At 53.8% G+C, this 7,536-nt stretch overlaps 1 pseudogene; it reads right to left on the bottom strand.

Moving 5' to 3' along the window:
• Nucleotides 1–4,562: 4,562 nt before the first annotated feature.
• Nucleotides 4,563–4,780, bottom strand: LOC118242786 (annotated as a pseudogene).
• Between the last annotated feature and the right edge of the window lie 2,756 nt (nucleotides 4,781–7,536).

The raw sequence follows: 7,536 nt of genomic DNA, 5'->3' as shown, positions 1-7,536 counted from the left end.
GTCCAGGGGTCGAGGTCAGGGGGCCCTTGGGCGCCGCCTCCCCCTCACCGGCCCTCCTCGCCTTCCGTAGCCGTGGGTCCTCACCGTGGGGTCTCCGACTAACCCTCGCCCGCTTTCGGACCACTGCCGGGGCCTTCTCAGTCTCTAGAGACTGCCCAGTCTCCATTATCCTCTGCGGAGAAGGTACCTGATCCCGGTAGAGGGACTCCTCTACCCTCTCCTCCTTAACTGGGTTCAATATCTGTCCAACATCCGATCCTGGACCTGCTTGCTCCCCAGCGCTTGCCGATTCCTCCTCTCCATCCCGAACTCCTTGGACCACCGCCGCCGCGTAGGTCCTAACGCCGGGACAGGAGCGAGCCAGGTGTCCCTCGCTCCTACATCGGCGACATCTCCTGGGGCCTTTGCAGTCCCGGGCCAGATGTCCCTTCTCCAAACAGTTCAAACATTCTAATTCTGGGCAGTCTTCCATCCTATGTCCATGGCCCCGGCAGTTTCTACAGAAGACCGGCTGGTCCCTATAAAAAAGGTACCCCCGGTAACCACCAATAGCGAAGAGGGCCGGGGGATGCACCAGCCCTCCTTTACCATCCTCCTTGAAGGTCATCTGGTGCTGGCGGCGCCCATTCCAAATGCCCAGCTCGTCACGGACCATCCTTTCCCCCGGATGCACCGTACCGTACTCCTGGAGAAACCTACGGATAAGATCCGTGGGGACGTGGGGGTTGAAAACGTGGGTGGTAACCACCCGCCGATTCCCATCCCACAAGGGGTCCACCACGTAGTACTTCCCCACGGGGTGGTGTTGTAGCTCCACCCTCCGGTCCAGAACCCGACGGTAGCTTTCCACAGTGGAGAGCGTGACGTCGTAGAACCCCAGGGGCCCATTCCGTTGAACACAAATGAGGTCCCCCGGCGTCAGCCCCAGAGCACCAAAAAGGACCTCCCGGATAAACAGGACCCTCTCCGTAAAGACGGTCCCGTCTCCGGGATTCTCCCAACGGAACCTGGCCGTATTGAGCAGGCCACCACCTCCTGCTCCCAAACCAGGCTCCGTCGGGGTAGTCCTTCCGGGCTCCAGAGCTGCCGCCGAGGCCCCACCGGCCAACCCAGGGCTCCGAGGTCTACCGTCCGGGCTTCCACCGTCCGCCATCTGCTCTCCAGTCGCCGGTTCCGGACCGGAGATCCTCCGCAGGTCCTCCAGGTCTCCTGCAGTTCCCGGTCGGTGCTCCAGGGGTCTCTGTTCAGCAGTCCGGACGAGCTGGGCCTAAAAAACACAATAAGAACAATTAAAATCACAATCACAATAAACACACAATTAAAAAAACCCGCCACCTTCCGGTAGATCAGTGTCATCCGTTCCTAAGAACAGATTTTTTTTTTTTTTTCGATTTATTTATTTTCAATAAATCACATTACAATAATAAAACATCAATAATAATAAAATTCAATACATTTGCATAAAATTCAATATCATAAAAGTCCAGGACATTAAAATACCACTACCCCCCATGTACCAATTACACGGGGGGCCTATATATAAAAGTCCATATAAAATGTCCGTGGTAAAATGTCCTTAAAAGATCGCTTCTCGGCCCGGCTGCGCCTGGGCAACCGAGTAAAACAAACTAAGACTGTTAAAACGGCCGCTCAATAAAAGACAGAGATAAGAACAGACCTAAAAACTAAGATACCACCATGGTAGTAATAAAACAATGTCTAAGTTAAAACGTATGTCACATGTTAGTTAAAACGGGGTAAAAACACACAACAATAAAAACCCACACTAAAACAATAAGTGCTAAAACAATGTTAATTTTGTTAGTAAAGTGCTTTTTTCTAAAAAAAACCCAACAAAAACACACACTTATTAGTTAAAACAGACATACAATTCTATCTAAAACAAAGTTTTAATCTATCTAATCTACCATGGTGGCTAAAACCAATAAAACACGGTGGTCCGTTGGGACCACCGGATGGAGCAGAGTCTCAGCTAAATATATAAACCGTTTGAAACTAAAACCCTATATAGACGCCGGGGGGCCTACAGCTCGAAGAGGCCCTTCCACCTCTCCTTCGCCGCGTGGTAGCCCCACCGGATGACGTCATGCTCCATCCTGAATCTTAAATCACCACGCACTTTTTGCAACAACCCCCAGGTGTCCAGGCACGTCCCTTTTCGGATGAGGCTGGTCCTCGCATTCCAAAGATGTTTTTTGGTAATGCTCACCAGCTCCCACATCCGGGGCGCGAAGGATGGCCTGGTATCCTGGGGCCACCCCCATGTGACCTTATTATAGATCAACTGAAACTGCGGGTCTAATGTCCTGCACAGGTCGGCTACTTTACCCCAGAAATCCCGCGCATACCCACAGTCCCAAAACACATGCCGAAGAGTTTCCTCCTCGGCACAGTTGGGCCTTGGGCAGCGAGGGTGCCTGGTGAGCCCGTGCCTGTACAGGACATCCCTGACTGGCAACTTTCCGTGTATACAGCGCCAATTCAGGTCCTGCAGCCGGTTGTCTAAACCTTTGGGCTGTACTCTGGACCATGTGTCCTCCTCCAGGCCCGCAACTGCGCGAGTCCCCTGTGCCTCAAGCACAGTCTTGTACAGTAACCTGTGCTTGGCAAGGGACTCGGGCCGCAGACCCGCCGGAAGCGACTTGCTCCACCGTACCATATGGTCATAGTGCTCCGGCAGCGTCTCAGCCTTGGGGCCGGAGTTGGACCACGTGCGTACAACCTTACATAATGGCCAGGACAGCCACAACCGAATAAAATACTGATGGGGGTGCTCGAGGGGAGCAGCCAGCTGTGCACAGAGCTGTGCAAAGAACAGGCAGTCCAGCTTGAGAGGGAAGTCAGGGACATCCCTCCCACCCTTGTCCTTTCCCAGGTACATAACTTCCCTCCTAACATACTCATACTTGCCCCCCCAGACGAGATTAAAAATGTCTTTTGTCAAGCCCCGACACATCGAGCGGGGCATTGGGTACACGTGGGCCAAGTAGAGCAGCGAGGGAAGCACATCGGCCTTCAATGCTAATACCTTCCCTAGGAAGGACAGGGACCTGGACTTCCACAGCCCCAACTTTTTCCGGGCAAGAGCTAATCGCTCTGCCCAGTTTACCCGGGCAGCCCCTTCAGAAGTGAAGTGGACCCCCAATATCTTCAGGGGTCCATCGCTGAGGGCAAGCCCACCAGCGATGTCCCTCCTGTGCCTCCAGCAGCCGAAGTACTTGGCAACCGACTTGCCGAGGTTTAATGCGGCACCGGAAGCTTCTCCGAACGACCGCACCATGTCCAAGGCGTGCCTGAGCGACTGGTCCGAGCACACGAACAACGTAGTGTCGTCCGCATACTGGGCCAGCTTTACCACAGCACCTCCGCCCCCCGGGAGGGGGAGACCGTCTATTTCCGGGTGGGCCCTTATGGCGGCCGCAAGTGGCTCTATATAGAGCGCCTAGAGCAGGGGAGAAAGAGGACACCCCTGTCTCACTCCACTCACTTGCGGGACCAGTTCGCTGAGGTGACCGTTGATGGAGACACGGCTTCCCACCCCAGCGTACAACGTCTTAAACCACCTCATGAAGAAGGGCCCAAACCCTAGCTTAATCAACACCCTCTCCAGGAAGCGGTGGTCCACCCGGTCGAACGCCTTCTCCTGGTCTAAGCTCACTAGCGCCAGAGGGACATTTCTGTCCTCTACCCAGGAGATGGCATCCCTGATCAAATGGAGGTTCCAGGTAGCCGATCTCCCTGGGACCCCGCAGGTCTGGTCGCCGTGAACCAAGAGTGACATGGCTTTTTTCAGTCGTTCGGTCAGGGCCTTTGCGAAGATTTTTACATCTACGCAAAGCATGGTCAGGGGCCTCCAATTGGCGAGATCTGTAGGATCGCCCTTCTTATACAATAAGGAGAGTGCCCCGGACCGCATGCTCTCAGTGAGCAAACCCTGCCGGTGCAAATCCTCGGCTACCTCCACGATCTCCGGCCCTAGGACGTCCCAAAATGTGGAGTAAAACTCCACAGGGAGTCCATCCAGGCCGGGGACCTTATGCCGGTTCATTTTGCCAAGTACCCCCGTTAACTCTGCCAGAGTAAAGGGGGCCTCTAAGCTGTCCCGGGCGGTGCTCGGAAGGCAAACCTTAAGATGTTTTATGAACTGCTCCCCTACTTCAAAATCCGTGGTACGCTTATTAAAAAGTTTACAATAAAATTCTTGTGCAACCTCCATCATCCGGGCCGGGTCCGAACAGGTGTGGCCTTCCGAGTCTTTGAGCGATGTGAAACATCGCTCTTCACGAGCCTGCCGGACCCTTTGAAAAAAAGACGCGGTGCAGCGCTCATCCTCCTCTACATACTGCATCCTGGCATGAAACAGGAGGGCTGCCGCGGACCGTGTGAAAAACACACACACACACACACACACACACACACAGTATTTGAAAAGAAAATGTGCAAAAAAAAAAAGAACAAAAAAGGCGGGAAAACCGCAAAACCGCGGAAAGGGGTCCGTCCGTCCTGTTCTACTTGCGTTCTCTTTCTTTGACACAGGATTAAGAAGGTGCACCGTTCCCGGAGGCACTGCAATACCAGGCCGATGCGTGGGGCGAACGGGGCAAGCCCCTGTTTCGCCTCCCTGTTCTAAAAATCCGTTTAATATGAAGTCCCCGTATAGGGGACGTATCAGATATTAAACTGATAAGAACAGATTTTTTTTATTTATTTATTTTTTTTTTTCCGTTTATTCAACCTTCAAACATTACAATAATGCAATCACTGAACAAACATACTTATCATAGTTCATAAATCAATAAAACATTATCATCAACTAAAACCTAAAAACTCCAATATAATAACATAATCAACATCGACATCAATAGTCGACATTAATAAAAATCACTTCCCGGCCTTCTATAAAACGAGCCTAAAACGTGATCTAAAACAATTAAAAAATAAAAACCACTAAAACCTAAAAAAGCAACCCCCCGGCCAACTCGTCCCCCAGGCTGACTAGACCCCGCAGTCCGGCGTCCACATCTCCAGTATCCTCCTCAACATTCGTGGTTCGCTCCGTCTCGGTGGTCTCCGTCATCTCAGTGGTCTCAGTCGTTTCACTAATTGTTCCTAAATACGACACTTTTGGCCTGACCACTCTCCTGGGGGTACTTGCAGCCAAGGGGTCGCCGGGCGCCGCCTCCTCAATCGGGGTAGCCTTCTTCTCCTTGGCTACTGGTCCAACGTCTCCGGGGGTACTTACTCCGGCCCTTGCTCGCTTCCTCGAACCTGCAGACACTCCTATCGGGGCCATCATCTTATCACAGGACTGCCCGGACTCAACTGGCACTCTGCTCAAGGGAGGAGGCATATGGTTAGAGGCTATCTCCCTTTGTGCCTCTTCCACCATCTTCTCTCCAACCTCCCTTGATTCCGGCCCCTCTGTTGGCGCTCCCTCGGGGTAACCTGCAGGGCCTCCCCTGCCCCCAGCCACTGCTGTTGCGTAAGTCCTAGCTCGGCTGGGGCAGGAACGGGCCACGTGCCCCTCACCCCGGCAAGACCTGCACCGCCGTGGGCCCTTACAGTCCCGAGCCATATGTCCAAGTTCCAAACAGTTCAAACACTTCAAGTTCGGGCAGTCCTCCACTTTGTGTCCATAGCTCCGGCAGCTTCTGCAATAGGCCGGCTGATCCTTGAAAAACAGATACCCCCGATGAACGCCAAGGAGAAAGAAGGCAGGAGGGTACACCAACCCTCCATCCCCGTCTTCCTTAAAAGTCACCATAAATTGGCGGCGCCCATTCCAAATGCCCAGCTCATCCCGGACATATCTCTCCCCCGGATGCACCTCACCGTAACACTGGAGGAACCTGCGGATATAATCTGTGGGCACATGCGGGCTGAACATGTGGGTGGTCACCAGTCGCCTGGCTCCATCCCACAGAGGTTCAACCCTAAACCAACAGCCCACAGGGTGACTCTGCAGTTGCACCCTCTGCTCCAGGACTCGCCGATACACCCCCGTTGAGGAGAAGGTGACGTCGAAGAACCTCTGGGGCCCGTTGCGCTGGGCACAAATGAGATCCCCCGGCGTCAGCCCCAGAGCACCAAAGAGGACCTCCCGGATAAAAGGAACCCGCTCCATAAAGGGGGGTTCCTCCTCCGGGTTCCTCCAGCGGAACCTGGCCGTATCAAGCAGGCCACCACCTCCTGCTCCCGAACCAGGCTCCGCCGAGGCAGTCCCCCAAGGCTCCGGGGCCTCCGCCGAGGTCCCATTGGCCCGCTCCGGACCCCAGGGTCCTCCAGCCGCCATCCGTCCCCCTCCAGCCGAGTCCCGAGCAGAGATCTTCCACAGGTCCTCCAGACGTAATCCTCAATCGTGGTGCATCCAGGGGAAACTCCGCCTCCAAAAGTCCGGGTGGGCTGGGCCTAAAAACAAGAAGATAAAACACAATTAAAATCACGTTCTAAAAACTCGCAACCTCTTGGCAGATCAATTTCGTTACCGTTCGATAAGAACAGATTTTTTTTTTCAAAATCCACATAATCAAAACTTAAAAAATTTACACAATTAAACCTAGTACATATCAACATCAACATTAAAAACATCAATGCTAATATCACTAAAAATCACTTCTCGGCCTTCTACTAAAAACAATTCCTCAGCGGGTCTCCCATCGTGTGTACACCTGTTTAAGACTATTTATAATTGTTAAAACAAGAACCCCCCTCCCGTTTATCCCCCAGGCCCACAAATTCACGGAAACCCGTGTTATTTAAAAAAACATCCATACGTTTCCCAGGCTTCTGGGCATTCCCCCCCCCATCCTCCACCAAATCAAAGTCTATGACCAGGGGGGAGGGAGACGGGAAACTCCCCGTGCTATCAGATCCGGGGGTAAAGGTCAGGGAGCCTTTGGGCGCCGCCTCACCCTTACCAGCCCTCTTCGCCTTCATCAATCTTGGGTCCTCCCCGGGGGTCCTCCCGCTGGCTCTCATCCTTTTCCGGACCACTGCCGGGGCCTTCACTGTCTCTTGGGACTGCCCAGTCTCCAGTAGTCCACTCTGTACCTGGAGTGCCTGATCCCGAGAGAGAGGCTCCTCAACTCTCTCCTCCTTCACGAGGTCCAGGATCTGTGCCTCAATCACCTCTGGTTCTGCCTGCTCCCCAGTACTCGCCGTATCCACCACACGGTCCCGGGTTCCTCGGACCACAGCTGCCGCATAGGTCCTACCTCCCGGACAGGAGCGAGCCAGGTGTCCCTCACTCCGACACTGGCGGCATCTCCTGGGGCCCCTGCAGTCCCTGGCCAGATGTCCCTTCTCCAGGCAATTCAAGCACTCCAGCTCTGGGCAGTCCTCCATCTTATGTCCATGGCCCCGGCAGCTCCGGCAGAAAACCGGCTGGTCCCTATAAAAAAGATATCCCCGGTTACCGTCAATGGCGAAGAGGGCTGGAGGGTGCACCAGCCCACCTTTACCGTCCTCTTTAAAGGACATCTGGTACTGGCGGCGCCCATTCCAGATACCCAGCTC

The sequence above is a fragment of the Electrophorus electricus genome, chromosome 16 (genome assembly GCF_013358815.1).
Source record: "Electrophorus electricus isolate fEleEle1 chromosome 16, fEleEle1.pri, whole genome shotgun sequence".
In the NCBI taxonomy this organism is placed as follows: domain Eukaryota; kingdom Metazoa; phylum Chordata; class Actinopteri; order Gymnotiformes; family Gymnotidae; genus Electrophorus; species Electrophorus electricus.
Note: the sequence above shows the minus strand (reverse complement) of the source record. Positions and strands in the feature narration are given on the sequence as shown.